Here is a 25093-nt window from a genome sequence, read left to right on the forward strand (position 1 = left end):
ATTTGATTAATAAAAAGAGTCTAACTGTTCACAAGCATTGACAAGTTCAAGCATAGCAATAAGGTGTAAAAGAGCTCCCCTGCCTCTGGTCTGTCCTCACTCTTAATTAGCACCATATTGTGCACAAGAGCCATTCCTCCTGTCAATGGGCTCAAAACAGTGAGAAGGCTCCTGGTATATGTAGTCCCACCCTAGTGGTGCAGCAAAACTAAAATGTGGCAAATAAAGTGTCCCACACCTCAGTACTGTCTTTGTACTTAAATAAGTGGCACCATAACGTGCACAAGAGCTTCTCCTCCTGTCAATGCTCAAAACAGTGAGATGGCTGCTGGTGGATGTTGTCCCACCCCAAGTACAGCCGAACTAAAATGCGGCAGATAAGACGTCCTCCCTGCCAAAAGCTGGGCGTCCGTGAAATATCCTGAATTTGTCCTGATGTAATTTACCAATGCAGGGACATATACAGCAGAGCATGCACGGTGACAGTTTCCCATTCTGAGCAACATTGTACAGGCAGCGAGGGACTTTCTTATTTGAGAGTCCAGCTGAGCCGAATTAAAGGGGACATACGCACTCCTTATGTTACAGTATGATTCTGGCTGGGAGCTGTCAGGAGCTTTACACATAGATGCCATTCAAATCGAGGGGAATCAATTCTTTTATAGCTACGTGTCCCATTATAGGGACCAGAGGGCTTTATATCACACTTACATTGTACACTGAAAATAAATCATACAAGTATGTAAATAAACGTCCAGGATGTATTAGATAAAGCAAAGAGGCTTCCAAGGGGTAGGAATCACATATCTTCCTTACCGGTAGGCATTATATTTTAAGAGTGCATGGCTCAGAGAAAAATTAGGATTTAAAACATAAGGCAGTGCTCGAGGTTGTCTGTACTAATGGGACTTTAATACTAGCCAAACAAATACTTTTTAGCAGCCTTAAAATGAAGATAGGTTGAAAAAAACAATAATATGTAAACTAGGGCCACAGGAATTATGCATCAGGGAGGACCAAATTATGTGTACTAGTACCGGTTTAGTACCAAAATACAACAATAAATAACTGAAAGATGACCAGTTAGCTTTTGCGAAGGGCCTTACACAGCACAGCAACATGTATTGCCATGTTTTTAGTAACTTTCGATCCTTTTGAGCTAGAAATTACACGTCTAGATAAAATCTGCAGACTCTGCAGTGGGTGATGGATTATTTGACAAGTGTGACAAATCCACAGTTATTGGGGAAAAGGTGGAGCTGCAGAATCACATAAAACCAGTGGACCGGGTATAATCCCATACCTTGCAGTTTGCATGCATGTCCTTGGTGCTGGTGAATAGCTCCCTACGCTATATTAGAAGGGTTGCAATTTATCCCTGCAAGTAACAAAAAGATTCAATGCTAAAATCGCTTAGGTATCGACTTAAAACAAAAATGTGTAATCTCTATGTTACACAGTGTGCTTTGCTGGAAACACATTAACCCTCTATGATAAATTTGGAGTCAAAACTATGACTAGACAAAACACAGATCTCTCCAGCTAGCACATTCACCATCAGAGTTATATTACCATTATTATTATTCCCTGTGATTGTCTAGGTGCATAAAGATCTTTGCAGCAAGTGCCATAACCCAGTAAGGTATTTTAAAATGCAGCTTTGCAACCAATTAGGCCAGAACAGGTTTACTGCCATGTTTCTCCTTGTGGCAAATTTAATTGTGAGCTGTTTAAAAAAAATGTATATGTTGACTGTCACACTGTTTGTTATGACTCTGTCCTCATGCCTCCACCTCCTTTTCATTGCCACACCTTGACCCGAAATTATGCAGTAAAGTTTTTTTCCAATTCCAGCACTACTGTAAATATCACTCAGAGGGCAGTAGCAAGGCTGGAAACATGTTTCAAGCTTGCCTCGTGTCTGCCTTATGCTTTTTCACAGCATGCACAGCCCCAGAAGCTTGGAAGAAATCAGCAGAAAGAATGTAGAAAAATGTCCACCCTGTGCCTCTCCCAGAATGCAGCGCACCAAGATCCCAGAATATCATCGGCATTGCACACCATTTAAAAAAGTAAGCAGTCAGAATATTTTTGTTCATGAGCCACTGAACCTGCCTTAGCCCTTATGCACCTTGCCTCCCATTAGAGCTGGAGCACACAGCGCACGTGGACAGAAAGAAAAAGAAACAAGACCAACATAACTGATGGTGGAGAGGAGCCAGCTGTAACCAGTCTAGTTCATTCCACCCCTTGGTAAATACTACTGCCTCAGTCCAAATTCACCCTGTCCCACTGCAAAAGCAATGTTCCATCTTAACTTTGGACACAATAATGCCCCTGGGATGCAGCATCTCGCTTGGCATGACACACGATTCCAGGCAACCAAACATTTTTTACTCCAAAGACTGGGCCCTAGGATGTTTTTACAATCACCTCTGACCCAGCCTTGCTTTCAAATTCTACCTTCTTTAAAAGTGGGTAAACAAATGAATTATTTGGGAGAGCCAGTGCACGAGCTAAGCCGTAAAACTGACAAGCAATTCATGCAAAAAATATGCGAAGTCACTTCACAATTCAAAAAAGTGTATTTTATTAAAAAGAATAAATGTTTCACCATATTATTTCAGATTATATTGTTGCATTGGCAGGCACTTACTATAAGTGATGGCTTGAAATTATTGTGCATTTAGAAATAGCCATGTCCGCCACAACAACAATGATATTAATGAACTAAGAGGCAAGTCAGTTATCAGGAGTACCATATTTGTGGCCTAGTTTCTTATTTTACATGGAGCAACATTACAGCCTATTAAATCAAAGACAAGAGATAGATTTGTCTAGGATCACACAATTTGATCAAGCGGGAAAGCTGGGATTGATCTCTGGTTTTCTGTTTTCACTATGTGTAATTCTGCCAGTAGATAGACATCTCTATATTTCTCATGTTTTACAAAATGTTAATGCTTTGTCTTTAATTCCTGATGTCTGAGGTTGAAGCTTTAGTAGCAGGCAGAAGCCACGTGCACGTCACTTGTCACGTGCACCCTATAAATAGCCTAGATTCTTATTATACATGGCACAGCATCTTAGTCGATTAAACCACACAAGAGTAATCTGCCTACCACTCATAACTAAGCATCAATTCAGCTCAGCTTCCACTTATTGCTGTATATTTATTAAAGAGCATAGACCAATGTGTGTATGTTATACTTGTCAACTTAAATGATCGTTTCACGGTTGGCCAGTACTACAGACTGATGCACACTTATTACCAAGTTGTTGAAATTACATGCTCTATCATTCATGCTGCAGCTTTGCATTTTTCTCTTTAAGTAAGGCCTGTTGTGCTTGCTTGCTCCTACATGATCCGAATACTTCCGATTTGTTCAGAACTATCAAAGTCCTTCACATCACAAAAGAAATTGACTTCTAAACATTTTTAAAAATGTGCTTTATTTTCCTGTTCAGATCACTAAAGGTTAACGAGCTGTTTGCCTTGAAAGGAAGACATGTTTTTTGAATAGCTGAGGATAATCAGGAGTGCTGGACACGGGTGTGCTGAAGTTTGCCAAGTAGCAGCCCTGCAAGAGAATGGTTGGCATTCTGACCACTACCTATGTTGAAATGCTGCAGAGCTTGTGATATACTGTATCTTAATTATGCTATTAGGTCAGGCAGGCTGATGTAATTCAGAGTTATGCTATGTATAAAGTAAAACCTCATGTGTGCTTTCATGGCGCTGGCTCCTTCAGGATGAGGTTACAGTGAACATGTGACCCCCACAGGTGAGTGTTACTGTAAACATGTTGGCCTTTTCCATTTGACCTTGGTGGCAGTACAACATGTTTAGGATGTGCAAAGTAATTATTAGCAAGCATAGTATAATGTAGCCTGGGCAGAATTTGTGGAGTTTTGCTATGCAAAAATCCATGGAGTTCCCAAAAAACTCTGCAAGATTCTGTGCAAACAGGTGGATTTAATGCTCATTCACCCATTTGTGCTGCTAAACCACACAGTTGCATGTGTGCTGCCAGTTTGTTTTACCAGCTTTTCTCTATTCTGTGCGTGGTGGTTGGCCTGATTTCCATCTACACAAAATCTTTTGAATTCTCCCGTTATCCCACTCATCCACCCCTCATTTACTTTATTTTATCAGTGTGTCTTTGTGTTTGTTTATTTTACATCTGTCTTTTTTCCCTAACTTTTTGTACTTTTTTGTTTTTTCCTTTACTTCCTTACCTTTTCATTTCTTCTTTTATGAATTTCCTCCTACTTTTCTCATTCTTTTTTTTCCCACCCAGCGCCATGGCAGAGCAGGTTGAGAGAGGGAGCAGTGGTGCCAGTGCAGCTGAATGTTACACAGTTTATGGTCACCTCCAAGGGATGCAGGCTAGCCCAATTTTTTCGAAGGGGGAGTAGAATTCACTGATTCTTCTTCTGCATCGCCACCTCCCCTCCATGCTGGCAGCAGGTGGAAGGCCTGGGAGTGGGTACGCCCTGCAGGAACATCGGCTGCTATAGACCCGGGTGCATAGGTGCATGAGCCGGAGGACTGCGGTGAAGTTCTCCCAGCAGCAGTAGACACATCACTGGGCTGACATCCTCAACCAGAAGCAGGATCAGCTCAACCTGCTGAGTGTCCAGTTTGCAAGGCTCAGTGAGTAATTAACAGGGGAACGCCTCCTTTGTATACCTTATGACTGGTACAGGCATAATGTAGTGCAAAGGGTTACAAAGTGGAGAAATGCATGCATTGCGCCACTTTATAAATTTGGCACAGTGATTTCGACCTCATTGGGCCACATTACCATAACAAAATGACGCTAATGTGTCGCAAGGAGGTGCTAGGGGCTCTTAAATGTGCCCCCAATTGTTCTAGTAGAGTCAATGACGTGAGGGACACATTTGAAAGCTGTAAGTTGTTTGAGCCATTCTTCTATGGGGGTAGAGTGATTGAGAGGGACGATCAAGAGGAATTCTGTTATGAGTGTGGTGAGCATCAAGTGATTGTGGGCTAACCATTGTTGGGTTTTCAGTAAAGTGAAATTGAGAGTTTTGATATCTTCTGGAAAGGAGATTTTCATGTACAATTGTGTATTGTCAGCATACATGTGGAATTGAATGTTTGGAAGCTTCAGAATTTCAGTAAGGGGTTCCATGAACACGTTGAATAGCATGGGTGACAATGTGGAACCTTGAGGGACTCCTATCAAAACTGGAATAGTGTCAGAGAAGGGGTGGTTGGTTTTGAATCTTTGAGCTCTATTATGTAGGAATGAGACAAACCAATTTAGGATGGAACCAGATAGACCCCTCCTATTCCCTAGGAGGCTGATCAAATTGTGATGTTTGACTATATCAAACACAGATGAGAGAGAGAGTAAAATAAGCAGGCAAGGTTCATTCTGATCAAGTAATCTAAGGGCATCATCCATAATGTGATTTAGGGCCCTTTCAGTGCTGTTCCCAATTCTGAAACTGGACTGACAGCAATCAATGAGATGAAACGCCTCAATGTATTTGCAGAATTGCAGTTGCACGCATTTCTCTACTAACTTTGCAAGTGTCGGGATGTTGGTAATTGGGCAGAAATTATTAAGTTCAGACAAGTCCGTATTAGTTTTTTTGGGGATTGGGGTGACCTGTCCTATCTTTAAGCAATCCGGAAACAAGCCCTGGGAGAGAGAAACATTAACAGTGTTAGTCCAAAGTGGGAGAATGAAAGATCTAAGGTCTATAATGAGATTGACGGTCTGCAGATAATTAAAGTGATTAGACAGTTTTATTGTTTTGAGTATAATGTCTTCATCAAGAAGTTTAAAGGTATTTCAAGTAGCATTATTTTTCATAATAAGTGTGACTGGAGCTCACCAGATACTGTATGCACCTGACTTTGTAGGCACTGGGAAGAAAGTTGCAGGTCTAATTCAGTCTTCGTTGTTTATCAGTGAAAAATGCAGAGAATTCATCTCCAATAGACAGTGATCCATAATCCAATGATTTGTGGTTAGATGTACAGATAGATTGTTGTTTCATGATTTCAAAACGTGTTTTAGGTCTGTTATTGGCATTGTTAAGGTGGGTCCTAAAGTAGTCTGAATTTGAGCTTCTGATACGCTTATTGTAAGCAATTCTGAGTAACCTCAAATGCTTGAGGTGAGCAATGGAGGGAGAACTTCTCCATGTTCTCTCAGTGAGTCTCACGCTGCACCTTTCCTTGTAGAGGTTGCCATTGAACCAAGATTTTGAATGTCTACTAGGTATTCTTTTTAACTGTTGTGGAACAATTGTTTCAAGAATGTTAGATTTAGATTGAAAGTAATGATCAGTAAGATCATTCACATTTGTCAAGTTTGTGGGAGGAAGTAGGAGATTGTTACAGAATTGAAGGCCCAAATTAAAAAAAAGTTAACACCATCTTTGCGCCATTTTTTTATGCAAAAGTGGCGCTAACCCAGCAACATATTTAGATAGTGTCGCTAGAGCATTCAAATTTCCTGACTTTGCGTAATTTTTTAGGAACGCCTCCTCACCTTGCATCTTTTGATGACAATGATATGCGTGGTAGACATTTCCTCCTAAAACATGATGCTAGCGCCATATCTGCAAGCCGACGGAAAAATTACGCAAGCCTAGGACAGGGCCCAAAAAAGGATGCTAATTCCGATTAGCATAAAAAATTTAACGCCTGGTTAGACCAGGCTTTTAAAAGAGGCCCAGCCACTATTTCATTGAGAAAAAACACAGAAGGAACCCTGGCAAGCTACTGGGCAACATGAACCTGTTACTCCTACAGCTTGACACCCAAAAAAGACAACAGCAACAAAGCCAAGTGCCACGAGCACAACCACAGCAACTGCAAACACCACCACTGCAGCGACAAACGCATCACAGGAGGAGGGTAGGAATATTCCACACATGTGCATCCATCCTTGGCCTCAGGGATGAACAGGTCATCAGACTGTACCATCCCAAGCGGCAGTCCATCGTACGGCTGCTCCACCACATTGTTCCTGACATCACAGCAAGAGTGGAAAGTACTACTAGCATACCACCCATGACCATTCACAACCATTCCTTTCTTCCTTCCTCACTATGGTCCTGGATGCCACCACCCTCCTCACATCCCATCACATCTGGTTCCCCAATACCGAGCAACTGCAGCAGAACAAACAAGGATTCTACCAAATTGCTGGGCTCCTGCATCTGCTGGGTGCAGTGGACTGCACACATGTCCAATTTGTCCCTCCTGCTGCAACAGAACACCTCTTCAGGAACAATTAATGTGCAGGCCATTGTGGACCAATGTGGAATATTTACCAACATCCTTGCTAAATATCCAGGCAGTTTCCATGATGCCTACATCTTCAGACACTCAACAATTAATCATCGCTTCCAGAATAGACAATATAGCAATGGCCTACTCGTAGGGGAGGCAGTTTAGACTTCATAACACAGACAACACACTAAATAAGTGGGAAAAGCTGTACATACACCACACTACACACACATGGACAGGGAACACATATGTGTGGACAACAACAGATGTGCTGCATGCCTCACTACCCTGCACTCAATGTACATCACCTTCATATGTGCCCATATGTACAAGTTCTTAGCACCACCTGACTGACACTTTACATAACAGACTAGGGGCCAAACCACTATGTGTCCACATGTTTATTAGAGAATACAGAATATTCACATATAACACTTAGCAGGGAATAGCTCAACTATATGTATTGCATTGGCCATGCCACCATCAAACAACTCACATATTGGCACAGCCCCACATTTACCATGCTGTAGAAACCTAAGGCAGCACCGACAATTGATGCTACCCTATTGGTGGCATCACCATCTACATATCAAAATATACCTCATATACTTATTGTGGTCACCTTTCCCTTGTGTAGTGCATAGTGCAGCACACATTCAAATAGAACATCACCATCATTGATAGATCATGTGTAGGAATGGACACCTCACAGCACACCAACAATCATACCGGTAAATCCCACATCTCCTCAACATGATACAAGGGTGCCAACAGTGGACTATTGCAGCTGAACTACTGCCAGTGCACTGGTAGAGGCCAGAAGTGCACAATAATAAGGAGACATGGGACTTTGTAGGGCTGAATAGGTGATGGAAGGCAGGGCAGAAAAGCATCTCATGGCCTACTGTGTCCTGTGTCTAGAAACTCATTGCATACATCACAATATATCCCATTCAACTGTCCACACTGTGCATATGAACCACATGCACATACCATGCTAGCTAGCAATTGGCAACAACATCACTTTGTGCAATGGAGGTATTTCAAGGCCAATGAGGTGGGATTCACATGCAACACACAGGTCAACACCTGTCTAATGGCACACAACACACAAAATAGGTACAAATTATGCAAACATCACACTTCTGCAGTTCTAATGTAATGAGACTAAGGGACAAATATGGCCAGCACCACACATATTCTGCATATATGAAATGTCAGACCAGAAATTAATCAAGAATCACCAGGTTGCTGAGGCATAACCCATGACTAGAAAATACACCACCACACACCGATACAAGCATGCATTAAAACAGGAACTCACATAATATAATGTGCAAGTCTCAATCACCACTCTGCTGAAAACAAATATGTGCTGTGGCATATAGTAATGAACAAATAGGCATGTCTGACCCTTTTTCTCACATTCCATTGCAACAGACCAAGAATATGGCAACAAGCCATGGGTCATGACCCCATGTGGAAATCCACAAACTGATGCTGAGCGTGCTTACAATGAAGAACACAGAAGGACCAGGAATGTTGTGAAGAGGATATTTATCCTGCTGAAATCCAAGTTCATGTGCCTTAGTCTAATAGGAGGATGCCTGTTATACGCACCACCCCTTATGCACAAATAAATACTTTGTGCAATTTTGCACAACATCTGTGTATGCATCAATTCCCCCTGGGATGAACAGGTAGATGTCCCCAGTGAGGAGGATGAGTGTAAAGATACCCAATAGGAGAATGGTGAACAACCAAACTCTCCTGATGGGGCATGTAGAAGAGACCAAATTGTGCACAACTTTTTTACTTAGAGACTGTACTCCAATCATCAATAAATACAAATTTTAAATAAATCACTTGAACTCTGATTTCTCTTGGTTTACTTCTTTTTACCATCACATTTAACTCGTTCACATCTCAGAGAGCATGACCAAACCACAACAGATGTAAATAACTTAGAAACATAAGCCCTCATTACAGCCCTGGTGGTCGGTGATAAAGCGGCGGTAATGCTGCCAACAGGCCGGCAGTAAAAAAAAGGAATTATGACCATGGCGGAAACTGCTCAGACAGGCAGCCACTTTAACACACTGACCGCCACGGTGGTAGCAACAAGCACCACGGCAGTAACCGCCAATAGCCAGGCGGAAGATAATGGTCCGCCCACTGTATTAAGACAGGCCTATCTGCCACCTTTTCCGGGATGGTACCATCGACAACAAAAGCACGGCGGAAACAGAACACAGAAGGCAAAGAACTCACCTCTGGAGACTCAGGGAACAACCACAACTCCATGGAGCCCGAGTTGCACATCTTCCCCATGCTGTTGTACCTCATCCTGCATTACGAACATCAACGATGGCGAAGACGACCACAGTGAGTACTGCTGCCTAGCACACAGGGGAGGGAGGGAGGAAAAAGAGAGTGACACACACACGCAACACGCAACACCCAACACCCCCACCCCCAACACCATACCGACAACCACATGCAACAACATTACACATCCACCCCGTGCCCCTCAGAAATAAAGCAAGGACAAAAGGAATTGATTAAAGGTAGTGTAATAAGATAAAACAGTATAAATACATGCTTCAAAATCAAAAAGTATCTACATATTTACAAACGGAGGGACACTGCCCAGTCCTCAATGTCTGTGGGCCACAGGGCTACTACACATAGGCCAAGGCCCCACCTCACTCTTGCAACAACATGGAGAGAACACTGCAGGGGCATCAGGTTGAAACTACACAGGCACCTCAGGGGGACGGCGAATGGGGGGGCACCTCAGCTGGAAGATGATACAACGCCATTGGTCCTGGAGGGGGCTACATGCCCACTGCTTGGTCTTGGGGAGTGCAAGGCCACAGTCTCTCTAGTGGGTGCTTTGCCCACTGCTTGGTCTTGGAGAGTGCAAGGCCACAGTCTCTCTAGTGGGTGGTTTGCCCACTGTTTGGTCCTTGGGAGTGCAAGGCCACAGTCTCTCTAGTGGATGGGTTCTTCCACTGGTTCTGGAGGGGGCCTTGTGCCCAGTGTGATTCATCCTGGCAAGGAAAGGGTAAGTGGATGGCCTCTTCCACTGGTTCTGGAGGGGGCCTTGTGCCCAGTATGCTTCATCCTGGCAAGGATGGGGTGAGTGGATGGCTTCTTCCACTGGTTTTGGAGGGGGCCTTTTGCCCAGTTTGCTTCATCCTGGCAAGGATAGGGTGAGTGGATGGCTTCTTCCACTGGTTCTGGAGGGGGCCTTGTGCCCTGTGATGCAGATCTTGGGAGTGCAAGGTCACAGTCTCCCACCTGGGTGTCACACCTACAGGATTTGCAGGGGCCAGGATGCACTACAGCCCATGGAGGTAGGACTACACACTGCCCGCCGGCAGTGACGGCTGCTCAGTGGTGTCAGCGGCGGGGCTGGTATCGGGCTGGAAGTGGTGGGGGGAGGCTCCAGCCCTTCTCCTGCAGCCTCGGACGGCTGCCCACTGGGGCTGCTGCTGCTGGCAGTGGTGCTGCTGGCAGTGCTGGTGGCAGTGCAGGCAGTGGTGGGGGGAGGCTCCAGCCCTTCCCCTGCAGCCTCGGATGGCTGAACTGCCATGGTTGGTGGTGGGGGCTCAGAATCAGTCCCAGCACCAGGCCTCATGTCCTTCCTACCTGTTGGTGCAAGCCCCTTCCCTTTGGCAGCTGGTGGTGCCTCCTTGCCCTTCCCTTTGGCAGCTGGTGGTGCCTCCTTGCCCTTCCCTTTGGCAGCTGGTGCAGTCACACTTTCTGTGCTGATGCCTGGTTACCTGGAGCATCTCCCACCTGCAGTAGCTGTTGACACTACTGTGGCCATGGACTGGATGGCTGAGGTGCTCACCTGGGTTCTGACCACCCTGGCCCTCAGTGAAGGACTGGGGTGGGAAGGGGTAGGGAAAAAGTCAACGACGGAGAGGAAAAGCTTCTTAGGGACATTGGGGCGGGAAGAGGGTGAAGGTTTGGGAGTAGAGAAAGAGGAAGTGGTTGTAGGAGGTGTCTGTTGGCTGATTTTGGCTGCAGGTGCATGGGCTGGATGCTGTTGTGAGGTGGATGGCTGTTGGGTGTCTGAGTGCTTGCGTTTGTGTACTTTTGGGAGGAGGGGGCACAAACACAGTGGGAGAGGACACAGGGGACATGTGCATGGATGTGGGGGTGGTGACTGCCAGTGAGGGGTGTATACTGATAGGTGTGCTGGTGATGGTGGTAATGGATGAGGATGTAGTGTATGCAGGTGTGAGTGGAGGGGAGGTGGATGATGAGGAGGAGGGGGAGACAGTGGAGGCTGTGGATGTTGGTATGTCTGCATCTGGATGGTGTTTGTGGGAGTGCCTGTGGGATGATGTGTGGTGCTTGTGTTTGCCTGAGCCATTCCTGTGTGTTGTCTTGTGTGCATGCTGGTCTGCCTGTGTGCTTGGGATAGGTTGGGGTTGAGGGGAATGGGACTGGGTAGAGGAAGTTGGAGGAGGCTAAAAACAGGGACAATGGCTGCCAACAGGGAGGAGGCCAGAGCCTGGATTGATCTCTGTTGGGCCGCCATGCAAGAGTAAATGCCCTTCAGGAATGCATTTGTTTGTTGCAAATGGGCCGCCAGCCCCTGGATGGCATTCACTATGGTTCACTGCCCAACAGAGATGGATCTCAGGAGGTCAATAGCCTCCTCACTCAGAGCAGCAGGGCTAACCGGGGCAGGGCCTGAGGTGCCTGGGGCGAAGGAGATGCCCACCCTCCTGGGTGAGCGGGCACGGGAAACATGCTGAGGGGCTGCTGGGAGGGCGGTGCTGGTACGGGGGTGGCGGCTGTACCTGTTGTTGGGGTGGGCACAGATCAGCAAGGAGCTTCCTTCGGAGGAGGTATCACTGTCAGAACTGTCCCCTCCTGTCTCCGCCGTGGGGCTCTGTCCCACTGGTGCCCTCACCATTTGTGGATTCGGCCTTCTGGGCCCTGTGGGATGCAGCTCCCTCCGTCGCCGGTGCCTCTGCTCCTCCGCCAGATGATGCTAATGCACATAAGGACAGGGTACAAAACAAAAAAGGGGGGTAAGAGACAAAGGATACACTTGGTCAAATGCGCCAGCAACACCACCGTTGGTGTACATCACACACACACACACACACACACACACACACACACACACACAGGGAACAGCCCTACACACTAGGCAATGCACAACCAGTAGCAATGTAAGTCACCAGGCCATGGACAGGAATACCTAACTCCAATATCAGCATACCTGACACCCACAGACCCCTGCCCAGTAGTGGATGCCTACTAGCCTGGTAGGAGGTGGTGTTCATCAGCCCCAGCCCAACATGGGACCTACCCTGCAATGTCCGGCCTGGCCTAGGGGCACCCACAGGCCCACATCACCCACCCGGAGACCACCCTACCATGCGCAAGTAGTATATTGGGAAACTGTACTCACCCCCTTGTAGCTGCTGTGATGCCCTCAAGTGCCCATTCAGTTCCGGATAGGCCACCACCAGTATGCAGGCCATCAGGGGGTCAGAGTTTGACGGGCACCCCTTCCTCATTGGAAGGCCATCCCCAGCTGGGCCTCCCCCATCTTCCTTGCCCAGTGTCTCAGGTCCTCCCACCATTTCCGACAGTGGGTGCTCCGCCTGCCGTAGACGCCCAGGGTCTGCACGTCCTTGGCGATGGCATGCTATATACCCTTTTTTTGATCGGCGCTGACCTGCAGAAAAATACACATAGAAAAAGGTATCAGTCAGACCGTCCGGCCTTTTACACTCATGGCCCACCATAGCCCTCCCATCCCCTTACGCACAGACATTGCCCACCATACATGCATCACGCTGCCCAGGACCCTTCTACCGACCCCTTTACACGAGTCCTCACACACAGCACTCCATGCATTCATGCCCCATGCACCATGCTCACAGAGTACTCACCTGTTGGTCTGGAGGCCCATACAGCATTCGGTACTCGGGTAGGACCCAATCCACCAGTCTCTCCAATTCTGCAGCAGTGAAGGCAGGGGCCCTTTCCCCAGTGACACAAGCCATGGTAGGTTTCAGACACAGGTCACAGCACCACTTCCAGTGTAGGTCCTCTCCTGTTGAAGGTCAGGTAGCAAGTGAGTGAACAGATAGAAAATGGCGGTCACGTCCGCAGCGGTACGTACCGTCACCACCGGCGTACAACACCATTGGCCACTGTAACCCACAGGGCTCAATAACAACCAATGAGGAGTTGCACGGCGGTACTCAACAGCCTCCCGAAACGGCACACAACATCAGCGGCATTATCTAATTTCCACATGTCCATCCACACAGGACAGGTGGGTGCCATTTCAGGGGGGGCAGGCCATGGCACCTAACTGTGTCACAGTAAACATAGGCACCATTTGAGCCTATCCAACAATATACTGTTACAGTCACAACATGCAATGCAGTGTAGTGTTTGGAAATGTGGAATACTGACCAGGTGCTCAACGTTTTGCCCCCTAGATTACAACTGCTGCGGATGAATAGGAGATGGAGACATCCCCTGTGTAAAGACCCCTGGTGGACTTGGCAACAATGGAGGACAGGCACATTATCCTCACCTATAGACTGGACAGAGCCACAATCACAGAGCTGTGTGCCCAATTGGAGCCTGACCTAATATCTGCTATCCGTCACCCCACTGGGATCCCCCCTCTTGTGCAAGTCCTATCTGTGCTCCATTTCTTGGCAACTGGCTCCTTCCAAGTGACAGTGGGCTTGGCAGCAGGAATGTCACAGCCAATGTTTGCAATAGTGCTGACCAGAGTGTTGTCTGCCATGATTAAACATATGCTCAGCTACATCGTTTTCCCCCAGGTGGAGGATTTGGCCACAGTGAAAGATGACTTCTATGCAATGGGACCTATCCCCAACATCATTGGGGCAATCAATGGAACACATTTTGCATTTGTCCCTTATCGGAGAAATGAACAGGTGTACAGAAATCGAAAGAGTTTTCACTTGATGAATGTGCAGATGCTGTGCCTGGCGGACCAGTACATCTCCCACATCAATGCAAAGTATCCTGGGTCTGAGCATGATGCCTATATCCTGAGGAATAGCAGCATCCCATATGTGATGTCTCAACTGCAGAGGCACTGGGTGTGGCTAATAGGTGAGCCCTGGTTCCTTCCCAGTGGATGTTGGTGTATGGGTATGTTGTTGGCCCTAAGGGTTAGTGTGTGTCTAACAGTTGTCCCTCGATATTTGCAGGTGACTCTGGGTACGCCAACCTCTCATGGATACTGACCCCTGAGAGGAATCCCTGACAAGGGCAGAGGAACGTTACAATGAGGCACAATGGCAAACAAGAAGAATAATAGAAAGGACATTTGGCCTCCTGAAGGCCATGTTTCATTGCCTCCATCTAACTGGTGGATCCCTGTACTACTCACCCAAGAAGGTCTGCCAGATAGTCGTGGTCTGCTGTATGTTGCATAACTTTGCCTTGAGACATCAGGTGCCTTTTCTGCTGGAGGATGAGGCTGGAGATGGGCATATGGCGGCAGTGGACCCTTGGAGAGTGAGGATGAGGAGACAGAAGATGAGGATGAGGACAACAGAACAGCAGTAATACAACAGTACTTCCAGTGACACACAGGTAAGACACTGTAACTTCACTTTACATTGACAGTTTTGTGTTTGACATTGTATATAGCAGGCAGATTCTCCCAATTCTATGGCAACTTACTGTACCCTTTGGCATCTCGATTTTCAGATATCTGTGCCCCACTCTGGCACCTGCTGTGTTGACTGCAACCTGCTACAGGTCATTCCTATGTATTTATTCTGTACAGTTGTATTGCAGTGTTTCAAGCTTGTTAAATGAATACATAGTAATTTTTGACAAACTCTATACTTGTATTTTTTTCACTGGTGTTTATTTAAGTGCTAAGATGTAGAGGGGGTAGTGGAAAGGGCTGGGTTGATGGTGGAGGAAAGTCCAGGATAGAGTCCAGTCTATTTGAATCACAGGTGCATTGTCCAAGGGGGCATAGGAAGAGGAGCAATGGCAGTTCAAGGTGGACAGGGTGACAGAGTAGGACACAGGGGTGACAATCAGGAGAGTTCCATTTCCTGGGGGGTGTCTTGGCAATGTTCTCTGGCTCCTGCCTGGATTGCAGGACCGTTTGCATGGCAGTTCTCCTTCTGTAGGGGGAGGGGTGCTGGTGGCCTGTTGGTCCTGTGGCGGGGCCTCCTGTCCGCTAGCGGCAGCGGAGGTGGAGGGCTGTTCATCGGTGTGGCTAGTGTCAGGGGCCCAGTGGTGTGCCACTGCCTCCCTCATGGCGTTGGCCATGTCTACCAGCACCCCTGCAATGGTGACCAGGGTGATGTGGATGTCCTTCAGGTTCTCCCTGATCCCGAGGCACTGTCCCTCCTGCAGCCGCTGGGTCTCCTGCAACTTGTCCGGTATCTGGCCCATCATCTCCTGGGAATGGTAGTATGCTCCCAGGATGTTGGTGAGTGCCTCCTGGAGAGTTGGTTCCCTGGGCCTGTCCTCCCCCTGTCGCACAGCAGTCCTCCCAGCTTCCCTGTTGTCCTGTGCCTCTGTCCCCTGAACCGTGTGCCCACTGCCACTGACCCCAGGTCCCTGATCATCCTGTGTTTGTGGGGTGGCCTGGGATCACTGTAGTGGTGGGCACACTGCTGATTTACGTGTCCTGGGGACAGATGTATGGGGCCACTGGGTGGGTACTGTGCTGGTGTTTCCTGAGGGGGGAGGCTATGTGGTGATATATGGGACTGTGCCTGGGTAACCGACTGTCCGGCGATCCCTGATGGGCCAGGTTGGTCATCCAGATCCAGGAGTCCAGAGCTGCTGTCATCACTGTGGGCCTCTTCTGGGGGTGGACTGGAAGTTGTTGGCACCTCCTCTCTGGTGACGTTGTGTGGGGGACCTTTGCGGATGTAGATGCAGTGTTATTGTTTCTGCATGTGACATCTTGTGCATGGGTGTGTTGCCCTCTATGGTTGTGATTGCCCTGTCACCTTTGCCTTGTGTGAGTAGTGGTTTTGTGGGCTAGGTGATTATCTCTAATGTGCATGCTTTAGTGATGTCTGTCCATGCAGGTCTATGATGGGGGTTCGTGCATTGGTGTTGCGTGCAGGGCTTGGTATTGGGATGGGTGGGTTGTGATGGTGGGGTGTATATGAGGTGGTGGAGTGATGGGGTGAGGGTAGGGGTGGGGGTATGTGATGGCAAGCAGGTGGGGGAGTGAAAGTAGTAAAGAGTTGACTTACCAGAATCCAGTCCTCCTGCTACTCCTGCCAGGCCCACAGGATGCATGATTGCCAAGACTTTTTCCTCCCATGTTCTTAGTTGTGGGGGAGTAGGTGGGGGTCCACCGCCAGTCTTCTGTACTGCTGTCTGGTGTCTTGCTGCTGTGGAATGCACCTTCCTCCATAGGTCATTCCACCTCTTCCTGATGTCATCCCTTGTTCTGGGGTGCTGTCCCACAATGTTGACCCTGTCCACGATTCTCAGCCATAGCTCCATCTTCCTAGCAACGGATGTCTGCTGCACCTATGATACGAATAGCTGTGGCTCTACCCGGATGATTTCCTCCACCATGACCCTTAGCTCCTCCTTTGAGAACCTGGGTTGTCTTTGTGGTGCCATGGGTGTAGTGTGTGTGGTGTGTGTGAGGGTGTGTGGGGTGATGCGTTGGGGCTGTGTGCTGTGAGGGGCATGGATGGTGTATGGGTAATGGTGTTCTGTGGCTCTGGTTCTGTGGGTGCTCTTGGTGTCTCTATCTCTCTGTTGTCAATTTTCTTTTAGTCGTAAAGGGTTGTGGGTAGTGTGTGTGTTTTATATTGGTGTGGGTGTGTGTGTGTGGTGTGTGTATGTGTGTCAGGTGTGTGTAGTTTGAATTGTCCAATATGGTGTTGTTTTGTATGTGTGTGTGTATTTTGAGTGTGGCTGTATGTACCGCCAATGGTTTATCACGGTTGAATGTCCGTCGCTGTGATTCATGGGTCATAATGTTGTGGGCATAGTTCTGTTGGCGTTACGGTGTGGGTTTTGCTACCTCCAGTTTATCACTGACCTTTGGGCTGGCGGACTTGTGTGTGTGGCTGTATAGTGACGGATTGCTACGTGTGTGTCATAATATGGGTTGCGGTAAACCGCTGTGGTGGCTGTATGTTGGCGGCAGTCAGCATGGCGGTAAGCAGGGCTTAACGCCAATGTCATAATGAGGGCCATAGTCAGGAACTAAAAACAAATTAAAATAATGCACTACCACATGAATGTGTGGGTGAAATGTAGGCATAGTCTGTAGCACTAACAATTTACATTGTCACACACATATCACACAAGTGTGTTGGCCTGCCATATGCTTGCAGCAATCCTGGAAATACACATGAAGACTGCTGTACAAAAGTATGGCCTAGGTAGGAAAAGAGTAGCAATTACCTACAGTGGAAGGTTTGTGTCTGCTATGTAACCAAGCAATGTCTGAATATCACTATCACAGGTGATAACTGAGAACATACTCCACAGTGGCACTCACACGTTTGACCAAGAGAGAGTGACATAGAGGGACCAAAATGCCTAAATGTCCAGGTCTCTCACACTCAATCCAGTTTGGAATATGGATGAAAGTCAAGCAATGTCTAAACAAGTCACAGACCCTTGCCAAATTGTACGTGTAACGAAGGACACAGATAGGTTGAATGTCGCATCTTCTCTACTTATAGCTGTCATGAGTAATCAGGCTATCTAAATGCACTCAGTGAAAGTGACAAAGGTTGTAGAATGCAGATGTGAGTGTGTTTCCATGTTGAATAAATGATGTGGAAGGACAGCTGAGAGACTCCCTTATGTCACTTTGAGATCCAATATGTGAAGGTCAGTCAGACACTACACAAGTGTGGTGGCCCGTGCTCTGTTATGTGTGGGGGTCAGTCATGTGATATAGCAAAGCCTGGCAATGCAAGGTCAAATATTGCTTAGCCTGTAGAAGAAGGCATGTCCATCTGCAAAGTTCACAAGTCTGACTTAGTATGCTGTGTATGAATGAAGGGACAATGTTTATGAGAAGATGGGTACTAAGGATAATCTGCTGTAATTATGCCATCAATGTTGAACTAGAAGCATACCTGACAAAATATGCCATCAATGTGTATGAAGGAACACACATAGACTAATACTCACTGTACAACACAACCATGTTTCTATGTAACACCAGACACATATTCACAGAGATTGTGTAGGTTTGTCCATATTCTGGTCACATTGGCATCAAATGCAACTTTGTGCTTGGCCAGCACAGACAAGCGTAACAGAAGCAAGGGACAAATGAAAGTATCTGTAGCCTGACTCTGCAGATATGACCCAGTTCCACAATCTATCAATGACCTAACCAAGCATCATAGGAATAATGTCACCTATGTAGGCCAAGTCATGTCAAACCTTAGCAAATGATGAGATATGTCCAACACAAACAAGCTGTAAGTCCCTAGTGAATAACAGGGCAATAAAACATACTTGGCCATGGGACCACAAATGTGCAGGTGTATGTCTGCAGGTGATTGTGCATTGCAGTGCTGATGACTGATAATGAGGATGGCATATTCCACACCCCCACCTCCCCAATTCCCAGAGGAGGCTACATTGACTCTTGACATAGTCAGGGGACTGCTGATTGTGCACAGTGAGCTGAGGTGACCATAGTCGACCTGTGTCAATACATGCAACAATGGGCCAGTGTGAGCATATAAAGTGTCACTGGTGCACTGATGACTAGGGTACCATCACTGCCTGAGAGCAGCCCTGCCATCAAGATGGTATGCTAATAGGGACATTTGGCTATAAAAAAATGGTGAGTCATCGTACATTCCAAGTGTTTGTGCTAATCATATAATTCTCATATCTTAGCACACATGTCCTACCTAGGCGGATCAGACTTGGTGCCGTCTATTTGCGTATGGACAAAAGAGAACAATTCACATATGAAAATGTGTATGGGTCATATATTTACTTACAAACGTATACGACCAGTACATATGTTTCCATATAGGGAAACATAGTAAACACAGATATGAGTACACAGCCTTGAGACAATGGGCTGCATATATCCATGCTGGATAAGAGAATTGGTAGTTGTCACATCCCTAAACACACCGCTGTAGTATTCATTACTCATACATGAAACATGTCTTTTCACACACAAATATGTCAGATACATACCAACACTGCCACATGTCGCCAATCTCCAAAGGGGGGAACATGGCGGCTGCTAGTGGCAAGTAGCAGCATGCTAGGGCGGGTCACCTGGGCTCTCGGGGGCGGAATGACCAGAAGGCGGTGAGAAGGCGGCGATCCTGTGGTGGTTCCGGGCTGATGTGCCGGAGTATTTTGCAGCAGCACTGGACGCTGCTGGGAAGCCCCAAAGGGTTCAGTGTCTCGGAGCCGAGCAGTCCTGGAGGTAGGAAAGCTCCGAAGAGCAACAGCACGAGTGTCCCCAAAAGGGAATGGAGGCAGAGTCAGCACAGGCGCGCATAGCACTGTAGCAAGGAGATCGACAGTGGAGACAGTGGACCCCAGGATGAACAAAAGTGCGGTGAGGGATCGAGGAGGGGGAATTGTGGAGTGCCCTCTGAGAAGAGAGGAAGGAGAACAAATTACAGAGGTAGGAGGACAGCCTAATGGGGTTCTGGAAGCCAAGGTGGAGCGGCCTAAGGGAGACCTGGTGGAAGGCACTAGGAGCCTTAGAAGTGAGCAGCTGATTAGGGGTGGAGCGGACAATGTGAGCACAGTCAGCAACACTGTAAGGAAAAAACAGAAATGGAGCCCTTGCACCAAACCACACCCCAAAATTAGCCCTCAATTCCCTCAGGCCTTACTTTAAGGTAAGGCCTGAGGGAAGTGGGCCTAAAGAAAGGGTCTTCACCTTGTACAATATGGAGGATAAAGAGACGCCAGGAGTGATTAAGGTAAAGCCCATTGCGACTACAGTGCAAGGAAGGGGGCTCTGAGGTTCAAGGGGGGCAGTTCTCTCACAGTTGAATAGCAGAGGGGACCCCACCTTTAGGAGCATCGGCCTGAGTGGAGTCTGCGCAGTTAACTCTGGGTTCAGGAGCAGAGATAGCCGCTAAAATAGTTATCCCCAATCCACAACTGGAATTAATATTATGTGCCCTCTGTAATGATATTAAAAAGGGCTTTGCAACCTCTGAATTGAATCAATTAGAGAAAAGAGAAGTTTATGAGGTACTAGAAAAGAAGCTTGTTCTCCTAGCAGCCAGAACCCAGGCTCTTCAAGAGTCTATAGGAGCAATAAAGGAAGAGTTGAAGGAATGTAAAGAAGAAATTCAAGTACTAAAGGGTAATGAACAGGAAGTACAGAATAAGTTGGAACAGTTGGAGAATAGTTCAAGGAGGAACAATTTGGGAATTCTAAATGTGCCAGAAGGAGTAGAAGGAGCAGACCTCAAATCTTACATGGTGGCTCTTATGAAGTCAGCCGTCTCACTGGACGAAAACGAGGAATAGATTGCAGGTGATATCCTTTAGAAAAAACCCTAACAGTACAAGGCCCCAGAAAATATTAATAAACTTCCAAACATATGCACTAAAAGAGAAAATATTAACAAAGGCATTAAAATTAAAAGGAGAACACTGGATGGGGAGCATCTGAGGAAAAAAGGAAAAAAAACAGGTGCGCCTCAGAATTTGTTTCGTGACCCTCAGGGTCCTGCAGTGGTACTTGATGTAGGAATTTATATGTTTGAACTTTTGGGGAAGCAACTTGATAGAGTGAGAGGGTTGTAGATTTTATCCTGGAATGTGAACGGTCTCTGAGTAAGGCCTAGGAGAGATAATATTCTTCAATATTGAAGGGACACCCCAGCCCAGATAATAGTGTTACAGGAGACGCACCTGACAAGCAAAGAATCTTCTGATATTTTCAAATCGTAGAGATGGGTGAGACAGATGGCATGTACAGATCACTCTAGCCATTCGAGGGGGGTCTTGATTCTGATTAAGAATCAGCTAAACGCCACTATGGTGGATTATAAGTCTGACAAGAAAGGTAGGTGGGTTATAGCAAATATTAAAATGAACGAGAGGGTCTACACATTGGCAGGATACTATGGCCCCAACATCGATGACATATAACCATTGCAGGGGTTATGTTGCGAGTTACTGGATGTGTCATATCCCATAATAATTACAGGAGATTTTAATGTAGTTTTAGACAACTCTCTGGATAAATCAAAGAGTAGAGCTCAAACGTACTTCAAATCACAGATATATGTTAGGTCTATTATGAAACAGTTTGCGCTTTTGGATATTTGGCAAGAGAGACATGGCCGGGTGCGAGGTTCTACTTTCCATAATAAAAAGTATCAACACCAATTAAGAACAGATTACTTCTCATTAGATAGGGCACTTAAAACAGTAGAAGAAACTCAGCATATAGCTGCTCACTTATCTGACCAGGCAGCAGTTCTTCTGGTGTTGAAATGCAATCCTAGCAATCAAACAAGGAGGTGGGCTTTAGATCATTCACTTCTGAAAGATCCTGCACTGATAGAAGCCCTAAGGGCAAAAACCTGTGAGTTTTTTAGGTTAACATTAATTCTGCAGCTCTTCATGTGGTTTGGACTCTTCTAAGGATTTTATAAGAGGCGTTCTGATAATCTCTTCGCACAAAAGAACAGGGAGTATAGGACGATGCTCCAAAAGTGTGATCAGGTAATTCCCCTCTTAGAGGGTAAGTTAGGACTACAAGCACAGGAAGTGGAGAGGGAAGCTTTGGTGGAAGAGATCGAGGCTCAAAAAAATATTTTTGCCGCTACTGTAGAAGCGAGGGTTAAGGCTAGATGGGAGGCTAGGCAAATAGAGAACTTTTAATACAGTGAAGGTGAATGGAAACTGCTGGCATGGAAAATAAAGTCAAACTTGATCAGAAGTGAGGTGAGGGAAATTAGATATAATACCACAGGAAGAATATTGGAGAGAAATGCAGAGATACAGCAAGCGTTTGTAGATTTTTTTTAGTCATTGTATTGAGAAGATCAAGCAGTAACAGAATTGCAAAGATTAGTATGGCTGAATGGAATACAGGTTAAAAGACTCACAGAATGGGAGAAGGAAGCAATAGAGACAATAATAACATCAGAGGAGGTGTCACAGGCCATTAGTAAAGGCAATATAGGGAAGGCGGCTGGATCAGATGAGCTGCCAAACGAACTATATCAATGTGTGAAGGAAGTTATTAAACCTATGCTATTTTTGGTGGTACCTCCCTACCAAAATCGTGTGATGAGGCTGTGATTACCCTTATCTTAAAACCAGGCAAAGACCCCAGGATGTGCGAATCATATAGACCAATCTCTTTGCTAAATACTGTTTATACATTATTTTTGAATATTTTGACAAAGAGGTTGGGAAAAGTGGCAAGGAAATCAAGTGTGGAAGACCAGAAGGGTTTTCTAAAGGGGAGACATATGCATGAACTATCTCACAAATTAATCAGGAATATTGATTTGTTTACTGCTAATAAGGCCCCTCTGGCTATAATCACCTTGGATGCCACTAAGACTTTTGACAGGGTTAGCTGGGCGTATTTAAATTCTATCTTGATTAATTACAGTTTTGGTGAAAATTTCTATAGGGTCCTTCAGAATATTTATAAAACCCCCTCAGCTAGAAAATTGCTAAACAGGAACTTAAATACTGCTTTTAGGATCACAAGGGGGACCAGACAGGGCTGCCCACTCTCACTGTTATTGTTCAACCTATACATTGAGCTGCTCTCACAGAAAATTAGGAGGGACCCGTCTGTTAACTCCTTTAGCTATGCTAGTTAGAAAAAAAAAATAGCATTATATGCAGATGATATCATGATTTATACGAGTAGCCTGAGCTCTACTTTGGAAAGCTAAGAGCGTTTGACATGAGAGTTTGCGAAGATCTTGGGATATTCAGTCAATATGTCTAAAACGGTAGTCATCACTTAGAATATAGAGAAGGAGTACAGTGAAATTAAAAAAGAACTAAAATATTTAGGCATTAGAATTTGTAACAGCTTGGTAGAGATTGTCGAAATATACTTTAATAGAGTCATGCAGGAGGTCAATAGGTCCCTTCTAAGTTGGGCTCATCTTTTGTTATCTCTCTATGGAAGGACTAATTTAATCAAAATGTCAATTTTTCCAAAGTTTACTTTTGTCTTCAACATGATATCCCTCCATTTCAAAAAGACTTGGATACAAAAGGTGCAAGGGAAAATAGACTCTTTTATCGGGGTGTCCAAAGGAGTTAGGACTGCCTGGAAGAAGTTGAGAAGGAACTGTGTTAAAGGGGGAATATTGCTTCCAGATATTCAACTGTATGTCTGGGCTTTCCAGTTAAAGAACATGAAGGACTCACTATCTGAGGTTTGCGGGAACCGATTAAGGGACATTATGTTGAAGGACGAAGTTGGAGGGGGTCTGAAACTAATGTATACATTTGGGCAGCCCAGAGTTTACAAAAAAGTGAGATTAAGAGTCCCCCAAGTGGCTGCTCGTCTATGGGCCCAAATACGGGAAGCAACAAACTTAACATATTGTAGTAAATATGCTCCAGTCTGGGACTCCCCAGGAACACCTGAATGTCTTAATGATAGCTTAGCACTTCCTCTGAGGGAGGCAGGCATTACGGAATGGGGGCAGCTGTTGCAGGATGGGGAAATTGCCCCCTGGGAGGAACTGGCAGCTAAAACCCATGGAGCTTTGTCAAAATGTAAATATTATCAATTGCAGAGCTGGGCCCGATTTCTCCAAGAGGAGGGTGTGCATACAAATAAGCTGGGGGAGAAGTTGACTAAAGCTCCAACTCGGAAAATGGAAGTGGCAGTTTACTATGGCTTAATTTTGGAGGCCTTGGACCAGGATAAGGACTCTGCAAGTTCCAGGTGGGAGGAAGAGTTCCCAAACGAAGACATCTCTCAAGTGCAGCTAATGTCTTGGAGCTCATTATATCAAGTTGTAAAACCAGCATACTTAAGAAGGAATCACCTCTTTACTCTTCATAGGGCTTACTATACTTCCAAGAAATTAGCAAAATTCAAAGAATTGGAAAGTTATTTTTGTAGTAAATGTGGTATCTGTAAGGCAGATGACCTACATATGTTTTTCTCTGTCTCCATATCCAAGTTTTTTGGATAGAGGTTAGTAGCATGATAAAGGAGATCTTTTCCCTGGAGATAAATATAGGACCAGAGTTGGTCATTTTTGGATGGTCACCTAAGGTCAGCGGCCTAATCAGCTACAAATTAAAATTGTTATTTTATTTGACGCTATTGGGTAGATGGGAAATATGTAGGCAATGGGCATCCTTTAAGGCTCCTACAAAAAAATGATTGTTTGAAGGCAATAACTTATACTTGTAAGATTGACTGCTGTCACTTTAATGCAAAAAAGGCCAGAATGATGTGGTCCCCGTGGATAAGATGGTGGGAGAGAAAGGTGGGACCTGGTCTCAATAGGCCCAGCACAATATAAGGTGTCTGATGATTAGGGCCATAAGGGATCAGGACATGCTATTCAGTCTTGCACTCCCCCTTTGGGCTTCTCATCTCGAGATCCTTCGATCTTCCCAGGGTCGGCTCATATATCAACAGGAGAAGATCTTGCGTGATCAATATGGAGGCACAATATCGCAAATGAGGACACCTATAAAAAAATAAAAAAATAAAAAAACATTGACACATGTCAGCTCACCAACAATTTGCATGCATGGGGAACTATACATTACACGTGTTGCATTGTGTGATGAAGTCTGTCCCTTAGAAGACAC

Source organism: Pleurodeles waltl, chromosome 5, assembly GCF_031143425.1.
Source record: "Pleurodeles waltl isolate 20211129_DDA chromosome 5, aPleWal1.hap1.20221129, whole genome shotgun sequence".
NCBI lineage: Eukaryota > Metazoa > Chordata > Amphibia > Caudata > Salamandridae > Pleurodeles > Pleurodeles waltl.